We start from the raw sequence: 24936 nt of genomic DNA, 5'->3' as shown, positions 1-24936 counted from the left end.
CCCAGCTGAACTGAATCAGCATTGTGCTGGATGTGGGGGCCCACCTGAGAATCACTGGAAACAGCATAAGAGGAGAACTGGAGGGGAAGTCTAATCTTTGGAAGATCTAGGATCCTCACTCTCACTGAGGATGGCTGTGGCTCTCTTCAGGGAAGCTATGGTCCTCACCCTGAGCATCACTTCCTAGCTCCAACGCGGATCCCTGAGCCTGCTGGCACAGATCCTTTATCTCGTGGGCTCAGACTTTCTGGCTTTCACCACTGACTTTTGTGCCTTCCTAGTGCAGATCTTTGATAAAGACTTGCATGAGACATTGTCATGGGCTCTAGGTCTCCAGCTGGACTCATGAAGGACATTGCCATGGGATCCAGGCCCTTAGCTGGAATTTTTGGGTCTGTATATGGGTATGTATAGATCTCCCAGACTCTTTTACATTTGACTATTAAGGCGAATATCATAAAATAATCCTATGAATTTTATGTCCTGTGTTAAATATTTTCCCTTGTAAAGCCTGACTACAATATGATTTCAGCAATACTCTAATAAGTAGAGTTGCGACCTCAATGAAATCTCTTGCCATACCCTACTGCATTATCAATAAATGTTTTAATCATAATTTCCCTAAAATTTTGATACAATATGCATATAGTCATTATAAAGTTAAGTTTAACCTTGGAATTGGTGCTCAAAATCTGGCTGTGAACTTCACAGTTTTAATAATCAACTATTTAGGTATAATTTACTCACAATAGGATCCTTGCATCCTGAATGTACATTTCAGTGAGCTTTGGCAAAAGTGTAACAGCTACCTAAATCTAGGCACAGAATATTTCTATCTCCTCCAAAAGATCCCCTTTTCCTCTTTCTCTTCTTCCCATGGATTCAGACATCCATGAACCTATTTTCTGTCACTATATATTTGCTCTTTTACATATTAATATACTGGAAGTTATTCAATGGACATTTTTTGCATATGGGGCTTCTTTTGTGAGCATTATTTGAAATTAAAGCATGTCTTTGCATATATCAATTTCTTTTCATTGCTAATTATTGAATATATATGTTGATATTTGTTTAACCAGTCACATATTTTTAGGCATTTGAGTTTTTTCCAGTTAGAAAACAACTATGAATAAAATGACATAAAAATTTTGTATAAGTTGTTATGTGAGACAAATATTATCATGTTATTTGCATAAATATGTAAGATTGGGATAGTTGGGTCATGTAAGTGCATACAAAACTTGATTAGATGAACTGAATCATTTTTCTATCAGCAGTGTGGCAAGAGTTCCAGATGCTCCAAATCTTAATAAACCCTTGTTCTGTAAGTTAAATTTTGTTGATTCTCATGGGTCTTGTGGTATCAGATTGTGGTTCTACTTTGACTTTTTTAATGATCATTGATGATAAATGAATATCTTAGAATGTGTGCATTGGCCTTTCATATATTTTATTATGTGCACTGTTCATTCAAGAATTTTGCCCACTTGCTTTTAGCTACTTCTTTTAGTATTATTATTTTAATGGCTATTTAAAGATAACAAGATATAAGTGAATGTACAGATGATATATAAGAAAATATTATTGTCTATATATTGTATTCTTGTCGAACATGGTGGCACAAATCTGTAATTCTAGAATTTGAGAGGTTGAGGCAGGAGGACTTCTGTATGGGTCTTCTACTTCATTTTCTCTCTCTTTTATCTTTTTGACTTATTTTAACATAACTTTTAAAGTATAGCTATCTCTTATTTTGATAATGTGTAAATTATTTTTTGTATTTAATCATTTTTATTCTTTAAAGCTTGAGTTCTGCTCTTAGAAATTAATTTAGTTATATAGCACTTGAATTTGATCCTTTCAAACTTAATTTCAGAGCTTCTTTAATTTGAGCATAGACAAACTTTGGTTCTGGAGTTCATTACCCCTTGCAGGTAAGGTCTCTCTGGGGTCTCCAGATATCTCAAAATGCTCTCTGACTCCCAGTGGTCAATGCTTGGTCATTGTTGTTATAGCTTCGGAAGTTACTTCTTGCTTGGTTTCAAAAAAATCTCCAGACATGAAGGCACAGCGAAGTGGATAACTATAGATAGTAACATTCACTGAGAGGAGACAGCACATTTGTAAAGCTCACAGTTTCCTAAGCTGTTTGTCTGATTTTGTAGAGGTACCTGGGAGTGAGATTAAATTACTCCCAGTATAAAAGTTGCTACACACACACACACACACACACACACACACATTTCGTAGCCTTTCAAAAAAATTTTTGTTCAAAAACAAACTGGGAAAGTGAGACAAAAGACTCTAGGGTGTAGAGTAGAATACCAAATGAGTTGTTTTCTGTTTCTGGGTTTTGCTGACTATAAAAAGATCAACCTGCACTACTTCAAGTGTTTCTCCAACCTGGAAATTGTTTTTTTCAAAACTTTTTTGCCTACTTTGTAGTTTAAGTATGTCTTTGTTTATTTTCCTCACTTTGTATATACTCTTATTTTAAATATAAGTTAATTTTCTTTTTCATGGTTGTACACTTTCTTTTCAAAATTTTATTTCTCTTTGTGCTCACTTCTTATTTTATGCTTATTTTGTTATTTTAATTACATATATATTTGATTTATTTTAATTTCTTAGCTCTAAAATACTGAAATCATTGTTATTTCACTTCGTTCTTTCTCTTTCTTTCTTTTTTTTTTGTTTGTTTTTTTCAGTACCGCGAATTGAACTCAAGAACTTGCGCTTGCCAGGCAGGCGCTGCGACGCTGAGCTAAATCTCCAGCTCCTATTTCACTTTGTTCTTACAAGAATACTTATTAGTCCTTTCAATTTTTATGTACTTGTTCCTTATTTAATCTCTTTTTATTTTATAAAATTTTATTTTATAATCAGTTCAGTAAACTATCTTAAGTATTTTCAAAAACTATTTCAAGTTTGTGTCTGCACTTCATTTGTAAATGTTTTAAGTTATATGCTCCCAGGATCTATAGTTTCATTTTAGTTATCTATTTATTTTTGTCAGTTTATTCTTGCATATACTCAATAAATTTAGTACTTTTTCAATAATTCCAAGAGATCACACATGGAAGAAAGATCAAGTAACAAATCTGAGATGATTTCAAATAAATTATCCATTACTTAAAAGATTTAGTCACCAAAACGTGAATCTTAACTTTCAGGGGAACTCCAAACACAGTAGCTCTTTGTTCATTTCCATAACTACTGACATACAGAAAAATACCTGAATCAGGTTATCCAAACATTTCTGTAGGTTGTCAAGAGCAAGTAGAACAGTGTTATGAGAAGATACATTTACTTCAAGAGTAATCAGGATTTAAGACAGAAATATTCTTTCCTTCTCAAACTATGTTTTCCTCTTGTAAGATTTATTAACAGGAAATTTTCCTTGCAGTAAGAAAAATTGGTATGATAGATCACAATGCCAATGTGAGCATCTTCAGTGGAAACTTCAAGATTTCCTTCTATAAGAAATAAGAGTTCATGTTGAAGATTCTGGTTCACCAAGCAAAGGAAGGTAACATTGAGAAACTAATACTTTAAATATTTTAGAATAATACAAAAGTATATTGTCTTTAGATGTAGCTTAAACAGTATTAGAAAGTATTCATGAATTTACAATATTATAATGTAATGATGGACTCTTCAGTAGACAATAAAATAGTTAAGAAGATAAAGAAGACAACCCACACACAGGAAACAGATATTTACAAATTTTGTAACTGGCCAAAAATATGATTTTCATGATAGTAAAGAGAAAGTCTTCAAAACAATTAGGAAATATCAAATCTAAATACATTAGGAGTTTCAAAGAGAGAACTTTTGACTTCTGCACAGAGAATGAAGCAGAGTGGACAGCCTACAAAAAGAGGGAAAATATTTCCCCCCTAGTATCCTGAAAGAGAATTAATATCCAGAAATATTAAGAACTCAGAAAATACCAAAAACTCTAAAAATAATCCAGTCAATAAACTGATATATGAGATTGCAGACATATCAAAACTATAAATGAAATGTATGCTTCCACACATGTGTTTTGGGAGAAACAAACATTCCAATGTTACCAGTAACTGACATTTCCAATTTCACAATTTTATATTAACAAAGAAGTTATTGTAAGATATATCCATAATTTAGAGATGATAAAAGTGTGGATAATGGCATTTTATTACTAAGAAATAAAAGAACAGCTTTCTATATTGAGGGCATTTTTAATGAAAATTGAAAAATAAACTTTTGCTCAAAATTATTTAGTATTATTAATGCATATTTTATATGGATTTATTCTATTGTTTAACTAAGATTTTTTTTCTCTTCTTAGAATGACTTTTAAAGAAAATAAGCATTATGTATGTCAAAAATATGCCAATGAAATTAATTTTAAATTCCTTCAAAGTCCAATTTTGATTTTCTATTATATTTTAATCTAAAAACAAGAAAAAGGATCTTATTATAATTTCACATTTGACATTCGGTTGGCCTGTATTCCATTTGCTCTATCTTTCCACAAAAGAACATTTTCATATCTTATATGTGTAAAATCACATGTACATTTTCAATTAAACTTTTGAATGAAGTATTTGCATTTCTTTTGCTCTTCCTGCATTGTATTACCATTAGCTCCCTAAATCAAACAAGGAAGTATGATGTTGTTTGATTTCTTTTTGTTTTAGAAATTATACTATTTGTCTGTGGAAGCCAGGATGAATGATTGCAAAAATACTTTATGCATACTTAGCTAATAAACTTTATTCCATAAACAATAGGTTACAATGGAACTTGTGGTTATCTGATATGTTGTTTTTATCTGGAACTCTGTTAAAATCATTCCTGTAAAAAAAAAAAAAAAACCTGTGAAATTTCCAAATAAACATATAATTAGTTAGCGTTCATGAATTATGGATTTTTTTTTAAGTTTTCTAACTCATGCATTTCATTGCCTCTTCTCTAACTAAAAAGGATACTGGCTCTGTGAGAACTATGTAGGATGTACATGTGAGAAACATAGTTGAATTAAATGTGCAATGACAGAGCCACGTGTAGATATTTTATAGTTCAACATAGCATAACAATGGTAATTGAAGTCTGCGTTAATATACCTTTTCAAACATGCTGCAAATATAACTGTAGCGCACAGTGGGCAAGTAAGAATTGCTTGCTAGATTTATTACTCTACAAAAGAATTAGTGTGATGGCCAATTAAAGGACGCATTTAAATATAGTTATTATATTGTTTATCATGCAGAACTAACTCCAGGAAGGTTAAAGGTGTTATTAAAATCATTAATTTAATTCTCTGTATGAATGACAATATTATCATAAAATAAAATATATGGTCATGAGAGAACACTTTAATGAAGTCTTGGTATAATTAGGTAGGTTATCATACTTCGCCATTAATAAAATGAAAACTGTAATAGAACGTTTTCTTCTTCTGGAAATTATAAGTGATACATTTGATAAAACTGGCTGTATGTAGTTGTATGTTATACAGCATATAAATTAACTCTATGTAGAGATTCTATTAGAGTCCCTATATTTTTGTTTCTTTTGTTAAAGATGGCTGCTTCTCCCTCAAATGTAGGAAACAAGCGTTTGTGAGATCCGATATTAACAGTGACCACTTTCCTGGTTTTCATGCAAAATGCAGTTAAAATTAACACAGGCAAGGGAAGGAGACCTAGAGGCAGAAGGAAAGGACAGAGTTCACTTTCTTTATTTTCCAGATCCATGTTTCATCTCATTTTTTCACTTTTGCTTGGAATTTAAAAAAAAAGTAAGCAACTATACTTGCAGACTTTCATTCACAGGCTTCAGAGTGTTTGTGTGTGTGTGTGTGTGTGTGTGTGTGTGTACGCGCGCGCGTGCATGTTTTAATACATTATTTGGCATTCTTAAGGGGAAACATGTTAATTTTGTTTTTCCTGTTGTTGATCTAAATACAAATAAATACAATTCAACCTCCAGCAACAATACTTCTAAGAATTTTGCAAATAAATGTTATCATTTATACATTTTTGAGAAAGAGAAATGCATTCATTATTTCTCAAGAGCAACTCATTATTTAAAAATGTGGCAGGTGTTAATATTTCCTAGAATACGTTATAGCCTAAAATATCTGTGTAATCTAGTTAATTTGAATGAAAGAAAATGCTGTCCCTCAAGTATTTGGTCATGCTTATCAGAAATATGAAGGTTTTGCTTATTTAAAAGTTATCTATATAACAAAACCGCAAAAATTACTCTGGTTCCCAGATACATAACCATTCATGTATAACAACTTATCAAATAGACAATAACATATCATGTTTAAATATTTCCAATTGCACCTATAAAAAAGACCACTGAATTATAAGAGGCCCAGAAAATTATAAATAAAACATATATTTGAACTATATGTTTATCTCTTCACCCTTGAGAAACAGAAATCTTACAAGGATGCATACAAAAGTTAAAATTTCCTTCATGTTTTAATTTTCCAATAACCCACAACTCTTTTGGTTCAGTAAAAGAGGTTAAATATTGAAAGGAAACTCGCTTTGTAGTTCAGTATGATGAGCCACTAATACGGCATGTTCTGTATACACAAAGAAGAAGTGTTAACTCATGTGTGATTACGTTCAGCACTTACTAAAATCAGTTAATGCTGGGTTAAGAGGCAACTTGATGTATTGGAGAAAATATTTGAAAGAAATGTGTCATTGTGACAGCTATAGCAAAATAAGAACTCTGAAATCTAGATTAAGGTGACATCACAATGTACATCCAACAAAAATGAGGAAGCAAAAGTTTCCTTTGGAAACCCCAAAGAAATATAAAAAAATGAACTTCCACATTTCTTTATTAAATGTGGGATTTATTTAATGATTATTGACTGTTTTATTTAGATATGCACTGAACTTATCCAAACTCGAATGATTGTTTTACTTTGGTAATTTGATTTGATTTGATTTCATCATAATCTATTTTATTTTTGCATTTGTTTTGAGACAGGGTCTCCTATGTAGTTCAGGCTGGCCTTGAACTCACTATGTAGCCTAGGCTGGCCTCAAACCCTTGGCAATCCTTGGGAAGCCCAGCTTCCCGAGGGCGGGGTTTACTGGATTGTGCCACCAAACCTTCTACTTTGGTAGTATTATTTAGCCTCTACCTTCTAATCTATAGCATGAGATACATAACATCTACCATTGTACAACCAAACTGCTGTAAGTGACTATTCTTTTTTGCAATTAACTATAGGAAGACCAAAAGAGGTGTGGAAAGAAAGAAAATTTCTAGCAGCCCTTCACAATTTCTTTTCCTATAATTCTTACCCCAAAAAATCCCTTCATTATTGGGTATACAGATATTTAAAATAATTGTTATTAATAATGCTTTATTATATTACTCACAATTGGTAAATTTAGTGACTAAAATATTGTCTGCTAAATCTGCTTTGTAAATTTCAACAATAAATTTTGTCCTCAGTAGAATATTTTATTATAACTATAGCAAAATCATAAAAAATTGAGCTCATACCATATTTTTCTTCTCCTAAATACTTGTTTTCTACTATGCTACGTATGTAGCCATTCTTTAATATGTGTTTCTTTACTGTATTGCAGTGACATTAAAATATATTTGAACTTTCCCAACACATTCCTGTCTAAAGTATTTTATTTTTATCCATTCACAGTTCTCCCCCAAATCCAAAACTGAGTATAAATGCTAAGTACCAAGTCATATATTATGCTTCTAGGAGGAAAGATACCAAAGCAATCTAACAAAAGTGAAAGGTATACCTACTTTATTTAAACACTCTAGTTTTTGTACATTGACATTCTGAAAATATGTATGGTAAACTATTTTATATTCATCACCTACCATGAACTATGATTTCATGAATGATTATAATTTAAAAATGTGAACATTTAATAGCCAGATTTTGGTTGACATTAAATCACAAATTAATCAACGAGCAGTTAGTGGAATTTTGTAAAAAACTTTTTCTAAATATTTTGTGGGATTCCGATATGCTCAGTAAACTTTTACCTTAGAGGAGCGCAGAGTTTATTCAGAAGTATTTCCTGTAACATTATTTATTCCTACATATTTTATTACTAGCTTCTCCCTGAATAAATTGCACATAGGTTTCTGCTTGCAAAGATGATAACAACTCTAATTTAATTTTAGTTGCTATTTGACAGTGTTTAATTTTTCTCTAAAAATGTCCTTCCCACTGCTGTCATTTAGACCTGAAATGGGAAGTCTGGTTTTGGTTAGTTCAGTTTTCCATGGGAGAAGCATACTTAAAGCATTAATGTGAAATTGAAAAGAAAAGATACCTACTTTGGAATTCCGCCACTAACATCAGTTACCATTGTCAAGGATAGGTCACACATTTCTACAAAATAAAAATATCAAAACAGTGTCCTACTTAGCAGAGGATGCAACTGTGACTACCTTGAATGAAAATGTCCTTTAAATTAAGATAGTTACTTGTGTTTCCATGTGTTTTTAAACTCAGTTATGTTGTTTCTGACCATGGCCAGGTGTATAGGAATTAGAAGGCATATTAAAAAGTTTTTAAAAGTAATTGCTGTATGCATTTTTATTTACTTTAAGTCAAATACATATTTGAACAATGCCCACATTTGTAGCTTTAAATGTAGCATACTTCTATCTATTGTTGGGCTACAATCTAGTCATAAAGCTGATGCCTTACAGTATTAGTAAAACAATCTACTTTAACCCTGTAAATAACCATACTCAAAAAAGATCACCTAGTAAGAAGTTAATATAGTTTACAATTTTTGTAGTATATTATACATTTAAAAACAGTTAATTCCTTCTTTCCCTTCCTTTCCTTTCCCTTCACACAAGATAGTTAAAATAATTGTACTGCTAATTTCTATTAGTTCATTGAAAGGAACAGTTTGATTGTTTGATGAATTTTGTATGCCTGTATCTGGTAATCTGAGCAACTACTTTGTAGATTACAATATGCAATATAATAACCAGCATTCATTTTCTATCATCTTGTTTTGAAATTATGGTTTTATTGGTTCTTTTTATTTTGTTTAAAATAAAAAACAGTTAATGTCGCATATGAGAAGTCACCCTCTTTAAAGTATAAATGTAGTGCTTCAGTTTTATATACAATTGTGTCTCACCCACACTTCTCTGTCATCCTGAAAGAAATTTACAAACCTCTTACTATATTTTCCTTAACATTTTAAAGAAAGTAAGCCATGTATGATTTAGTCGTTCTAGTCTTTGAAATCTGAGTAAATTCATGGAGTCGAACTTTTTCTAAATGTCTTTGTCTCTGACTTGAATATTATGGTTCCCTGTTACAGATTATGCCTTCATTCAAATAGCTCACTTCACCATCTCAGCTTCCTTCATTTTCACCTCCCAAAGTATTTCACAGCATGAACATGCAAGAATTTATTGTTCTTCATGCTTTTTTTCTGTCATTTCTTTTGTCCAACAAACTAGATTTGATGCATCTGTGTGTATGTTTCTAGGACATACATAGTACAGGGGCAAATCTGCCTTCCATACTTATTAATAACACAAAGTGAATTCAACTGCTCAAAAGTTGAGTACTGGCATTGGAAGAGGGTTGTGTCAACAGAGCATGAGGTAAATGAGCTACCTGGCAAGTACAGTGGCACAGAAATGTATCAGCTGAGGCAGGAATGGGCACCATTTTCATGGTTCTAGCGTTATCCTTCTGGAAATGCCGGCAGCACTAGAACTGGGTTATTATTGCAAGTGTCTCTGTACATGGCATGTCTTCATTCTACTCGTGGCTCTTCCCCTCCTCCTCATCCTTTGCCCTTGTGCAGTTGGACCACTTCCCTATTGCAAGACATTCATCTCCTAGTCCCTTTCTATTCACCCTTTCTTGTTCTCTTTGTTTGTACTTTACCTTACTCAAATGAGAGATACCATATGGACTTTAAGCTTATGTATCTGGTTTATTTTACTCAACATTATATTTCCCAGGTGCATCCATTTGCCTAGAAGTGTCTCAAATTTGTCACTTTTGTCAAATTTGCGGAGTAATATTCCATGATATATAGAGGTACAGGAACATAATAAGCTCATTTAATGTAAACATTATATGCCATAACATGTGCTAAGATCAGTAACATCAAGAATGAAAAATGGGATAAAGGAATTGGAGGGGGATGAAGGGAGGGGAAAGAAGGGAAAAGCGATTACAAAAGAAATACGCTGTGTTGTACGTGGGTACTGACTTCCCAAGGTGATTATGAATTGCATAAATTGCAAACATATATTAATAGAAGACAAAATAATTAAAATAGAAATGTCTCACACTTCCTTACTTTATAGAATCCAAGTTACCATTCTGTTAGATATATAATGAAGGAAAAGATTGTTGTGCCATATATATGTACAACAGTACCGTAGATACTTTAATATTATGATACATACATATTAGATATTCACAAATTGTGCCATAGATGCTTTAGTACTGTAACTACTGCCTATTTCTTCACTGCGTATTTCTTCATCCTTTTAAATTCTTAGCATCAGTATCTTCCTCACAACTACTCCAGAACATCATGAATTTTAACTTTCAAATTTTACTGGGCTAATGGGTAGACAAGAAGCTATACCTGATCTTGCTTGTATTTTGCATTTCCTGATTACAGAAACTGAAAGGATGCCATGTTTCTTTTTTAACCCCTTTTTATATTATGTTGTCATTTTACTGTAAATTTGTATTTTTGATGCATTTCACTTAGTGTTATTACAAATATCACCTCCTCCTGTAGGGGATATTTCTTCACTATCTTTGTACTCTCTTTTAAGTTTTGCAATATTTTATTTTAATTTGTTGAGTTTATCACACCTCTTTGCAGTCTGTATTTTTCTCTCATTTTAAGAAGTATGTACTGTGTAAGATTTTAAGGTAAGTTACATGTTTTTCTAAAATATTTTAAATTTTACTTTACACAATTTTATCCTTTATCCACATGTAATCTTTTTTCCTTTGGATGAGATATACTAATAATTTTTAGGAAATCTTAGAAAAAATGTAATGGAAAATAGTTAAGTGCAATAGGAACCTTTATTAAGAAAGTATTTTGAGATCTATTTGCCTCATGTCATAATCCCTAAAAGTAAAGTACCATGAATAATTTTAGAAGAAATAATTTTTGCTGAAAAAATTATTGGATATTCTTTCATTTCTCCACTGATTAGCAATGCTGCCTACAATGGGTATCATTTATAAGTTTGTTTCTGAGCTTGCAAGTCAATTTCTCAATATATTTGTCTGTCATGGTACAAATTCCATACAGTGGTATACAGAAATATTTTATTTACATGCATTCCTTCACCATTGTTTTGCAAAGAATTCCTGTGTTCATAATGTGAGACTGTAACATGTTGGTTTCTGTCTTTGGAAAGGGCAAATGACTTGTAGGTAGAAGGGAGGAGCAGTACTATGTGCTGGGATTATTCTTGTATACTTATGTCCCTCCAGGGTTTTGAGTTCTTAGATATTTGTTCCTGGGGTAGCACTCTAGTATAGCAGTAGTATATTTTGCACCACTCTAACAGAATATTTGAGATTCAGAACTTTATAATGAAAAGAGGTTTATTTAACTCTCAGTTTTGGAGCTTGAAAGCTCCAGATTGGACAGCCTGACTAATTTGGCCTCTGGCAAGGGCTTTCCTGTCTCCTTATGACATGGCAGAGGGCATCCTGGCAAGTTTATGAGAGAAGGAGAAATCCCCTGGTGAGACAAGAAGTCAGTTATAGGGAAGAGCCAGAGGCCAGTCTTATTTTTTATTAGCGTGTCCTTCTTTTGTGAAAGAGCTGGAGTCTCATAAGAACTACAATTCCTGCTCATGCTAATCTAAAGCCACCTCTTAAAAATTCCGACACTTCTCTTAACACTGGCAAAACAGAGACACATGAACCTTTGGGGGATACACTTCAGACATATCCAAACCACAGCATGTACTCATAGTGACTCACTCATCATCTGTTCTTGTTCACATTTTGTCTTTGCTTGTAGAGAGAGGAATTGTTGGAAATAAAGTAGAACTCTTTCATCAGAGAAACCTTCCCATTATTTTTCATTAAGCTTCCTATCATTTGTGTCTTCTATATTTAATTCATTTGTCATTTTTGATTCTCATTGCCAACTATTGTAGTTGGGGGCTTATGAGGGAAACAATTATAGACAGAGCACATAATTTATAAGATTATTTTACAGTAGCCACCCAAAGAACTTAGTACAAAAGAGTATAGGAAATCTTCCCACACATTAAAGACCCAAGAATCCAGCTGAGGGTATGGGTCCCATGGCAATGCTCTATATGAGTCCAGCTGAAGACTTAGAGCCTATAACAATGCCCCCAAGAAGTTCAGCCAGAGCCTGGAGTTGACAACAAAGTCTCATGCAGACCTGTTTCCCAGATGTGTGATGGGAAGACCCAAAGATCAGTAGTGGAAACTAGAAAGCCTGTACCAGTGGGATGAAGGATCTGTGATAGCAGGCTGAGGGATCTGACCTTGAGCCATGAAGTGATGTTCCAAGTAAGAACCAGAACTCCCCCAAAATATACCACAGACATCTTCAGCAACAGCAAGGTTCCAAGCTTCTCTGATGATGAGAACATCTGAGTCCATATCAGGAAAGCCAGCATGACAAATTTCTTCAGGACATTGAACAAGTGCACTATCTTCCCCTCCAGAGCCAGGAAGCAATGGTCAAAGTAGGGACCAGAGCTCCCCCAAAGTGAACTGCAACCATGCTCAGTGACAACAAAGTACCAAGCTCCTCTGACGATGAGAACAGCCAAGTTCATATCAGCAAAGCCATAATGACAAGCTTCTCCAGGAGAACCAACAGCCCCAGGAGAACCAACAGCTCACTAACAGCACCCCTTTTTCCTCTCAAGTTCTCTTTTTATGTTGTTGGTGACAATCCTCAGGTAGGTCTCTGCATCCAGCACCATACTGATTCAACTCAGCTGGGTGTTACAAGTTGACCACCAGTTGTCAATCCACCACATCACCGTATACATTTTATAGCCTGTTTTCTTCTACATTTAAAAATATTCTTATTTCCTAAACATATTAATAATTTATTTTATAGTCCAAAGATCACAATTCCATGAAAACTATAGATCTGATTCTGCAGTTTAGTTTTCTTCTACTTGAAATCATTCTGCCTTGTTTTCTCATATATTTAAAAATTTCAATTATGAGATTTTTTTTCCATTGTAGTATTTTCTAGATGAATTAGAAATGGTTCTCTTTAAAGTGGACTTAATGGTTACTTTTGATACGTAATTGCAAGCTCTAATAATAAAGAACTACTTCCCATTTTCTCTTGGGTCATTTTCACATCATGCAATTATTGTGAGTTCTGAGATAAACATGGATGATTATTTAACTGAGGGCAAGTAGGGTTACAATGCAATACTTTCTATTCAACTTCCTCAAGTGTTTCTCTACCAGGTTTTAGTTCTCCTTTCCCTCTGATTCTTATATTTAATATGCAACCCTTGTTTTCTTGTGGATGCTTAATTACTATTTCTCAGCCTTGAAGGGCATCAGAAGTTCTGTCTTGTTCATGACATGTGACCTACTAAAACCCATGTGATAAGCCAGTAAATTACTGGCAGTTAATCCAGGGAAAAGTCCAATATCAGTCTTTCCTTCATTTTGTGGATTCATATCCTGATGTTATTTTTTGTTTTTGTTCTTTCTTTTCAAATTTTGTAAGGCTATGATTTTTTATGTCATTTGTAAGATATTTAACAAGTATTTTTGGTGTATTATACATAGTATTTTATGTACATAGTTACAATTTCCATCTTGCCTTAATTGAAGATAATTTACCATGAATTTTAATATGTAAATTACCTTTAAGCATTTAATGATTTGGACTTTCTATAGCGTTTAAAAGCTTTTTCTAAGGAACAATATTACAGAATCAAAGATGTTCCAATAATCTATTTTTACCTGCAAACACAATAAATTACTTTAAAAAAAGCCTACATTTATATTTCAGTTCCAAAATAACAATACAAAAATAAACTAAATAAAATTGTGTCAAGATACAATCATTTACTAGCGAAGTGTATTTCTAAGGTTTATACCACTTCAGAATATCAACCTTGTCTCTTAGGCTAGTATCTGTGATACTTAAACTGAATATATAAATAGAATATATGGTTATAAGCTGATTCTTTTGGCCTTTTTTATAGCCTCAGATGGGCACGATACAGAAACTTGTTTGAATGCTTCTTGGGACAATAAGTCAGACAATTATTAAATTGTTAAACACAACAGATTTAAATAAAATAAAACATCATAAACAATGAAGTGCTGATTAGTTATGTATAACTATTGAATTTGCATTTTAAGTAATATATAATTAGTGTTTTGAGAATCAGTTGCTTTTGAGAGTGAGATCAAGTCTTTTACCCCAGGCAATGAGGAAGGCACGACTTGGTCTTATAAAACTGAAAGGATCTGAAATCAGAGGCTTCTCTGAAATGGAATGGCATATGTTAGCCTCATCTCTACTGACTGTGTATGACCCATATATGAGGAAACTTGGACACCAGAATCTGTGTCTGGTGGTCCTGAGATCACGGTGATGTTGGTGTTGTACATGTCATGCCCTTTCTTGCCATACCCGTGGTCCTTAAGTCTAAGTAAGTCTGATGGTGAGTAAAGACCATAGCATCTCATACGGATGGCATCATTTTGAAAACAAGAGTATTCTCCTTATAAACAAACCTACAATCAAGAAAATATTTCAGAGGATAAAGTTGCAAAGTGGAGAATTTGATTAATTGAAGATTTCCCCAGAAATATTTTACAGATATAAGGCATATGTAAAAGACTAATTTGCAAGAAGTATATGATTGCATTATTCAGTTTAATGTTTACTGGATAGAAATATTTTAGGGCAAAAAGACCATGAAAAAGAGACATTTTATTGAATGATAGAATTTACATACTTAAGTTTTCTCAACAAATAAAGTGAACTTGACAAGCCTTCCTTCCACTGAGATTTCAGTTATTTTAAAATGGCTTAATAAAAACTGTCGCTCAAAGTAGGATTTATAGCCAGTTCACTAATTCAAAATAATGCAGTTCTTCTTTAGGCACTATTTGCAGAGAGATACTTATAGATTCAACAGCAATCCCTATTAAAGATATACTACAATAAAATATTCAAATTATTTGTCATGCCAGTCTTCCAGTAGTTCCACTCCATTGTAGAAGAAAATTGTTTTCTTTTTTCCTATTCTAACTTTGGCTAAATATATCCATAACCAGGTATGTGATTAGTCAAGAACTCAGTGTGAAAGCTGTTATGTTAAAATCAAAATAAGGCAGGAAGCACAAAAAATACTCCTGAAATAATTAAATATCAATAGTTAAAACAAATCATTTCAATTTAACACCTCAAGTAGTTTAAAACACACAAGAGAAAGGAAATAATTTTAATATAAATATGTGACTATTACAGCATTATAGATTTAATTTATTTATTCCAATTCACCATTATATATCTACAGACAGTCTGATATAAGTATATGTCTTTATATCAAAGATATATACTGATAATTTTATGATTTTATGACATAGAGAAAGTTTATAAATAAATAAGGTGATGTACTTTAAAATTAGTATATGCAGTCCCAAATGCTAACTGTCAATTTTTGTGTTGCGTGAATGTGTTTGGGTTTCTGCGTATGTATTTTATATACATCATATTAGACATAACTGATACTAGGAAAATACAGATCACAGTGGAAGACAGTGGTGGGAAAGCTTTTAAAACTTCCAGTGTAAGAAGCAGCTGGCTATGTCATGCATGCCATAGATTCGCCACCAATGCTATATAATGTATTCTCATTCTTTATTAAATATATGTAACTTTTTGACTAAGATGTTACATACCTAACAGCACTTGGCTATATCTGAAAAACTTCGAGGCAATTATCTGTAAAAAGTTTGAGAGGAAAAACACATTGATCAGCCCTAAGTAGTAAAAATTTATTGCAATGTTGTCAGTTGCCTTATTCCAGATCAATACAAATCTCGCCAAAAGCTTCTTAAATGCAATAAGAATCTGACAAGGCCCTTTTGTCACAGATTAGTGTTAAAGCAATGAAAGAGCCCCTAAGGAAAATTGTCTTTGTGGCTGAAATGCCAGCTGTATCCTGTTTCAAAACTATTCTATGAATGTACGACATCGTTATTGATACTGTGGACGTCTAAGAATAAAATAGGAAAGCTTAAATATTTCCTGTGCTGAGCAACGCAAATGAGAATAACAACCTGAAAACTCAAATTCGGATTCATTGTTTCTGCAAAAAATCCACTATTTGAAACATGTTTTATTGCAGAGAAAAATTAGATTAGAGAAACACAATCTCAAGTCAGGCAACATTTTTACACTAGTCCATAATATTGATTTTAAATTAGTAAAAATAATATAATTTCAGGTATATAAGTAAGACAGGAAATTTATTTTTTTAGTGACAAATCTTATAAATTGGATATAATTGAAACTTTTATTTTATGGGTAAAAGCAGCCAAATAAAATAGTAGAATCCAATTTGGCACTGCAGGAAGGAGTTCTCAGGAGCCTGAGACAAGCTGCATTTCATGAATTCTGATAAGACTGGAATTTAGTCATCTTGGCGGTACTGTTATGTCAGTTTGTGTTAGTAAACCTACTGAGGCTTGCTTATTTTGATGCATGCTTCTTTTGGCACTTTCAATTATTTGGACAGAGAATGCACACATAGCTTTCATGATATTTATGTGAATTTAATTTTATGCAGTGTATCAGTTTAACTGCAGAAATTTATCCTTTTTGAAAAGAAGAATATTCGATTTGGGAAATATGTCTTTTATTTAAATCTATCATTTTGGCATTCTTTTAACTAGACATACATGAATACATGTTGTCCATGTCAATCTTGCTTTCATTCTGTTTTTTTTTTTTTTTTTCCCACTAGATTCTTGACTTTCTGGTCAAGAAATAATCTCAGGTTAGTATACATATTAGTTTTATGGAGCACTGTTTCCATTACTGACCTGAGTTAGTCATATTTTATTGATATTCATAAATAATAATATGGGAATTTGTATATCATACTAATGTACATTGTTTTATAAATATACAAGTATATGTTACTCTCAGAATGACTCTAACCATTAAGAAAGCATATGTACATGAAATATTCATTATATACTTATGCATATATGTAGACATTACAAACACTGTATATGTATACATAATATATACACTTTATATCATTAAAATAGAAGGATGAGCCCTACACGAGCGTGAGTCTAAGCACAGATGCTATTCTGTTTCCAATATTATTATTTAAGGACAATTTTCACAGTTCACTTTGATGCATGCTGCTGCTTCACAAGACATCCCGGAATTAAAACTGGCAATGAAGAACATAAGAATACATTTTTCAAAAAGTTTGAAATAGTTATTTAGCCTAGCTGAAATTCTTAGCTTGAGGGAAAAAGGCCCTAAATGTTACCTTGAATATTTTTATTGGAATGTGGGATAATAAAGTAAGAATCAGTGGGGTGGTTTAGATTATTAGTAAGACCAAAGAGAACTTTTCCTTATAATCTGATGGAGTTTAAAAGCCAATGCTGATATCACAACTCACATTGGCAGGCTCTAATGTAAATATGGAGGAGTATGGAAGGTTAATTACATAAAGATCCTGCCCCTGTGTGGAACGGTCAGCTATCAAAACTTTGGAATCCATTTTTATTCAAAGATTTGAGAAATGTTAAAGGACTATTAATTATCTAATGCGACAGTTATTTTGAGAAGAAAATATATACAGCCTCTGACGCTGGCTCTGTAACTGCTCCACTCTGTGACTTTATGGAATTTAGTGCAGCTCTTTGGTCCTAGGTCCCTGGGCATTAAAAACAGGGACAGTCGTGATACACAATTCTGGGAAGTAGCTGTGCCTTACATGTTTTCGTGCTTTGTTTCTTTTTGCAAGTATCGAAAGTGTGCTTTTCTGTGAGCCTTTACCTCTGCCACAGAACATGCACGGCCTGCTGTCATATTTCGGTTTCTTGTTCCTTCCTAGAGGCTTTGCTTTCTTTTTTAAAGGTTTATTTACTTATTCATTTATTACTTGTAATAGTATGTGTTTGCGGTACAAAATGAAGCATCCACTGTATGAGATTGGTTTTACTTTTTCAGCATCAGATTCATTTATTTATCTTATAAAGCCTTATAAAGTTAGTTGTAATATTGAAAGATTGAAAACCAGACGAGTAGGTCAAAACACATAAAAATATGTGAGATAAATTGTATGAAATCAAGGTACACTTTTAGATACATGCTCACACTGGATTACTAAGCTTTTTTCTTTCTCTTTTTTTTTCTCCTTTCTGTCATCTATCTAACTATCTATCTATTCATTTTTTCCATATAAGAAACCATGTGATATTTAAGCTCATGTGTCTGATTTCCTTCACTAAACATTATGGTATTATGATGTATCCATTTTCTGACAAATGACTGAAGCCTACCATTTTTTATGGCAGAGTAATACTCCACTGTATATAAATGCCACCTTTTAATCAGTTCATCTGTTAATGGATGCGTAGGCTGTTTCTAAGATTTATGAATTATGAATTGTGCTGCTATAAACATGGGTGTGCATATGCATATATGTAGACATTACAAACACTGTATATGTATATATAGTATATACACTTTACGTCATTAAAATAGAAGGGTGAGCCCTACACTAGTGTGAGTCTAAGCACAGGATGCTATTCTGTTTCTAGATATTACTAGAATTTTGACTATTACTAAATATTACTAGAAATTTTGAATTTTCTAGATATTACTAGATATTACTAGATATTTTCTTTATATTACTCCTTTGTGTGAGGAGTAGCTGGAAATTTTTTTCCCATTCTGTAGGTTGTCTCTACACTCCATTAGTGGCTTCTTTGATGTGCAGAACGTTTTTAATTTGATGTGATCATATTTGGTGATACTTGATATTATCTCTTATGCAGCCAGAGTTTTGTTCAAAAAGTCTTTGCTTACACCTATGCCTTCAAGAATTTTACCAATATTGTCTTCCAGCACGTTCATTGTTTCTGTTCTAATGTTTGGCTTTGTTTTTCTTGTATCTCCTTTTTGTACAATTTCTAATTCTTAGGATTTAGCATAGGTCTTTGTAAATGGTTTCCTAGATGTAAGATATATTCAATAGTAAAATATGAGAACTTTCAAAATCAAGATTGAGACTCAAATATCAGACTAATGGAAGACAAGCATATCTACTAGTTAATTTCTTGTCAACGTCTATTTATCAGGAAGACAGAGACTGTGATAGAGGCCTTATGGATCAAAAGCTAAAATGATTCCTCTCTAGCCTTTCACTGAAGAGAAGTTTGTCGACCTCTGCTCAAGTATATAGGGTAACAATTCAGTTTTGTCATGATTTATTGCACGTTCATCTCTCTGTTATATGAAAGATTAATCTTATACCCCATTCTAAAAAGGTTAGAGTGAAAGATTTTTTTAGGAAAAACAATTTTCATTTCATTAATTAAGCACATCTTTCCCAGTGGTTTCTGACATCAAATTCTTTGTCTTAAAATCATATTTAATGAGCTTTACAACAAGTCTTGGGGAACAATGAAGGATTATATTTTAATTCCCAAAAGGGAATTTTGTTCTACTTCTGAAATCGTGAACATATGATGATGACTTTCAATCCCAATTTTGCAAAGACCTGACTCGCCAACTCAGCACACAAATTTCTAGCAAATAGCTCTAATTCTTTAACAAATCTGTATTTCTTGCTGTTAATATGTTTGTATTTCTGGAAAAAAATGAACTGTAGTTTCTATTATTATCAATTAGTATCCTTTTTGATTACTAAATCTGGAAGAACCATTAAATATATGCCCGTATTCACGGAGATATTGTGCTCCTGTGGCAGTATGCATGGAATAAATCAGGCTGAGCAGCCGTGCTTTCCCTAGGGGCCTCCAGTTGGACTGAAATATCTTTCCACCTAAAGTCTTGTGGGTTGGAACCTCACCAAAAGGTGCGGGTTAGAATTCCTGAGCATTTTTGACAGCCCAAGGATCAGGTAGGACTGAAAAAGAGATTCTTGGGCAGTTTTTATGCCAATGCTTTTTCCAGGTACTGCAAATTGTGAAAGAAAATTCTGGCTTATTCCAATTTCCAGTGAAACAAATGTGACTTCTATATACCATGTGTATGTCTCAATGAGAATGTTGTTGAAACTGCCTTCAAAAGATAAACTTAGAGATGGAAATGATAAGAGAACAAGTGGAATTTTTCAATAAAAGTTAAAAATCTCATTCACTCACAGGTGACATCTGTGACTCATCCTGAGGTGCAGTACAGTTGTACTGTCTTAAAAGTAATATATCTTGCTTACCCTAACATACATATTATTACTTTAGTCTTTCTTTCTAAGTACATAAAATCATGTTTTTTTAAAAAAAAAACAGAGTTAAACACAATTTTAAAAATATTAATTAAAGGTCTTTCATTATTTGTTTGTTTGTTTTGTTTTTTTGTTTTTCTCCGGTACTGGGAACCGAACTCACGACCTTACGCTTGCCAGGCAGGCGCTTTGCCGCTGAGCTAAATCCCCAGCCCCAAGGTCTTTCATTATTAAGTGTAAGAAAGATTGATAAAAGCTGAGGATGATAAGTATGAGGTATCACACAGTACACATTTTTTCTGAAAACACCACAAGTTTGGACTTCTATTATAGGACAAACTTACCATTTTGGGTATCTATTATTTGCAGAAACCTACTAGTAATTAAACAATAGTTTCTAAAATAACATGCACCCTATGATGTTTCTGAAGCATGGGCAATGTACAGCACAGAAACTGATCTTATCTTTCCTCCACGCTACACTGCTTGTCCCTGATTGTCATCATGGCATCAGTGCAGGACATCAGCTCTGTTTCCAATCCAGATGATTCTGCTTCACTTGCTGACTGCTACGCTGAGAAATTTTGAGATGGCTCATCCATGATTTTTGAGCCTGGGAGGTGATAACTCAAAGAGGTCCTGCGTTTCAACATGTCTCTTACTATTGAAGACTCACCACCTAGCTAGTTTGGATGCCATCAGAGGATGGAGTTCTCAAGATAGACTTTTCCCATGACAACAGACCTCTCCTTGAATCTTCCAAAAGTAACAGGTTGACACTGAAAGACTTTTCTTCCAATTTCAGCAGTCCCCAAAATTATTATTATTAAAACACTTGACCAAACAGGCAGAATTAAAGGTAAGACCAGGCAGAATTAAAGAGGAAATAGATAGAATAGCTTCAACAGAAAATACATTCACAGTGAAAAGGAACTCATGATGGTTGAGGATGGCCATTTTGAAGACCGTCTGGTAAAATTACCCTTGATGCTAAAAGTTAGAAGTTAGATGATGAGATCTGTTAAATACTGTGCTTTTATTTGCACCTTATCATTCCCCAAGTGGCAATAATGAATTTACCAACATAAAGGTTGAGAAAGAACATGAGGTTTAGTGCTAGTGAGCCAGAGATTCGATTTATTAGCTACGTGGATTGACCTAATTAATATCATCTCTCTGATCTTCTCTTCCTTTTCTTGTTTGTTTTTTTTTTTTTTTTGGTTTTTCTCTGGTACCGGGAACCGAACTCATGACCTTGCGCTTGCCAGGAAGGCGCTTTTGCCACTGAGCTAAATCCCCAGCCCCTTCTCTTCCTTTTCAAGTTAGTAGATTATGAGGGCTCTTGTTGGTAATTATTCAACTGCAACTGTTATTAGTTCTTTCTTAGATTTAGTGTTTTTCTCTTTTTGCAAAAAGAGTTCAGATGAACTAGGTTATTGCCATTTTTACCTGAATTTTTTCTTTTTCTTTTCTTTTTTCTTTTTTTTTTTCTTTTTTTTTTTTTTTTGGTCATTTTCCTCTTCAGGCCCAGATAGTAGCATTGTGGCAATTAAGGTTGCAAAAATACAAAATATTTTTGTAACTAAAGGTTGTCTTTATGTACATGGCATAGATATGCTAAAGGCTCAGTCACTAAAGCATCCTTATGCTACTTGATGAATTAAAATAAGGTTTACAGCCTTGGTCAAGGAAAGGCACGTAGCCCGATGCTATGGAACATCTGCTATGTATTGCGATGCCCCTTGCACATTGTAAAACACATAGTGGGGTTCAGTCACATTAAACAAAAGCTTTTAGACTCCAGAAAAAAACAGGTAACAGATGTTCCAGTCAGATGGTTGAACTAAAATATGTACTATAACTGGTATCTAAGGCAGGGAATAAACAGGATTTATGCCTAACATGAGATTTTAATTACTTTGCATTCAGAAAAGTTTTACTCTTACATTTAATACTTTCATTGAAGGGAAGGGTGTCATTCTAGAGAGTATTTGTGTTATATACTTAATTGTACTGTGATAATACTGTCTACCAAAACTGGTTATTATTTTATTTGATACAGAAAAATATCTCGTGCAAATTAATATAGAGCTCTGAATGTTTGCCTAATTTACAGTTTACTGAAATATTGTAGAAGACATAATTTTGGGTAAATGTTTTATTATTTAATTTGTAACAGGTCCTGAAAATTTTTGGCAGAACATTAGTCACATAATAGTTGTTTATTAAAAGCTCCTTCACATTTCATTGTAATATACTGATGCCTTGTCATTCAATGATTTGTACTTATTGGTGGATTACATTTGGTTGTGATTGACTGTGTTGTAGTTTAAAATTCCCTTAGCTTGCATATGTTTAAGTATGCATATATTGAAAGCCTAAAAGCATAGAGAGAATTTAGAAAATAGAAAAATAAAAGTCTAGGATATTTTGTTTTTCAGCTCTGAACTACACCATAAAATTCTCTAGAAACTTTAATCCTTGGTATTACAACCTAAGAAAAGGGTAAAGGAGCTTGGTAAATACATATATATGAACCAATCTAAAAATCCTGATCATTTTGCTGACTTGAAGAATGTGAAGAAATAAGTGCTTTACTCCAAGGTAAAAGTGTTTTTCCTAAGCCTTCCTGGTAGGTAAACTGGCAGCATCCTTTGTAAATCTGGTTAACCCTAACAATTACTTTAGTCTTCTTAACTGGGCAACTTGAAAGCTATTGCTGCGGCTGTAGCTGTCTTTCCCATCCAAAACCTAGCACTGATGATAATTGCTTGGTTTTTCCATGGCTTATATTTTCAGGGAGTCTTTGATAAGGCTCCTCTGTAATGTTTTCCCCTGCCATCATTTATAGAGGCAACTTCAGAAGTCACAAATAATTGGATTTAATTGTAGGTGCACTCAGACTTTATGATATCAAAACAAGAGACCAGAAGCCAATTGTGACACAATCATTACAGCATGTCATAGGCACATAATGTATCAGGCAGAAAATTGATCTTAAAATGGGAATGTGGTTTTTAAAATATATTTGTCTCATTGAGCTCCCTCTAATAAGTTTCTCTTTTGTGTTCTCAGTAATGAAACCTTATCTGCTCAGAGTAGCTGCTTACTAACTGCTATTCTCTGTGTCCTTTATTATAAAAACATGGCATCAGATCTTCACAGTTGGATAAAGTATTTCATCCTTTATTGGCTCCTTTTCTCTATAGACAAAGTACAGCCAGTAAAGATGTCATTCTTGTTCTTTGAAACAAGTAGATTAGTCCGTTCTCTCATGGGGTTTGGCAAAGTCCTTCCACAGACGTGACTGGCAAAGGAAGAGACTGAAGATTCTAGCCCCAGGGAATAGATTGCTGACTTGATAAATCTCTGGGTCATTAAAGGTCATCTCTTGATGTTTGGAAGAAAGATAGACTTGCTTACAAATACCAGCAAAATTATTCCTGTTGTGTAAAATAAAAAGAAAGCAAACTAATGTTGAAGTAGCATTTGCAGGCTAGCTATGCTCAGGTCCAAATAGACACAGCGAAAATATGTTCAGTTATTAATTTAATGTGAGTGAATTTTTTAAAACTTAAAGTGTTTGCTATAAGATAAAAATAATCCTTTTCTCTAGTTGTTCAGATTTCCAAAAGGTTGTTCAGCAAATACATAATGAACAGCTAAACAGTCAATTTAAAACAGAAGTAATTTTCCTAGAAATGGTATTTTGAAGTTCAGTGATTAAAAAATATTTGGAATTATAAGGAACTCTGTGAAACCTGTGAGAAATTAAAAATTCCATTTATAGTGGATGTCAAATTACTTATTATTAATGAATTCATCAAACTGACTGAAGTATTTGTCCACAATATTTTCAGTTTGAAAGATAATTGTAGTTAATATAGTAAATACAAAAAAAGACTAAGCAGGGTGATGCAAGCAGTAGTATCATTCTTCCATTTTGGCTATTCTTAAATCTTATTTCTTCCTTGAATTTTTTTTGAACTTTTACAGAGAAAACCAAAATATTCAGAGTGTATTCTCACAATGACTTACAGTATTTTTAGGAATGATACCAATATGATACTGAGACATTCCTTTCAATTTATTGTATTTCTTTTTAAAGTCTATATCTTACCTACATTTAAGATCAGTACCTTTTCCAGCAAAGCTATTAAACTCATCTAATATAATAAATCCACAATATGGGACATTTCCATGAAATTCCCTAGAAAATTTCTTCACTACTTCATGTTCTCCTGGTCCTTTGTTTGAAAGTGGAAAAGAGGATTAGACGAAACCCTAAAAGATAAGTTTTGCTCCCACAGATAAAACACAAAAACAGACAAAAACCAAATACAGCATGCTGATCAGAGAACTTCTTCCTCAGTGATGCAAGCATATTTCAACTTTTGGAAAATTTATTCTCTTTTTTAATGTATA

Source organism: Chinchilla lanigera, unplaced genomic scaffold, assembly GCF_000276665.1.
Source record: "Chinchilla lanigera isolate Chin_1 unplaced genomic scaffold, ChiLan1.0 scaffold00006, whole genome shotgun sequence".
Lineage (NCBI taxonomy): Eukaryota > Metazoa > Chordata > Mammalia > Rodentia > Chinchillidae > Chinchilla > Chinchilla lanigera.
This window is presented reverse-complemented; position numbering follows the sequence as displayed.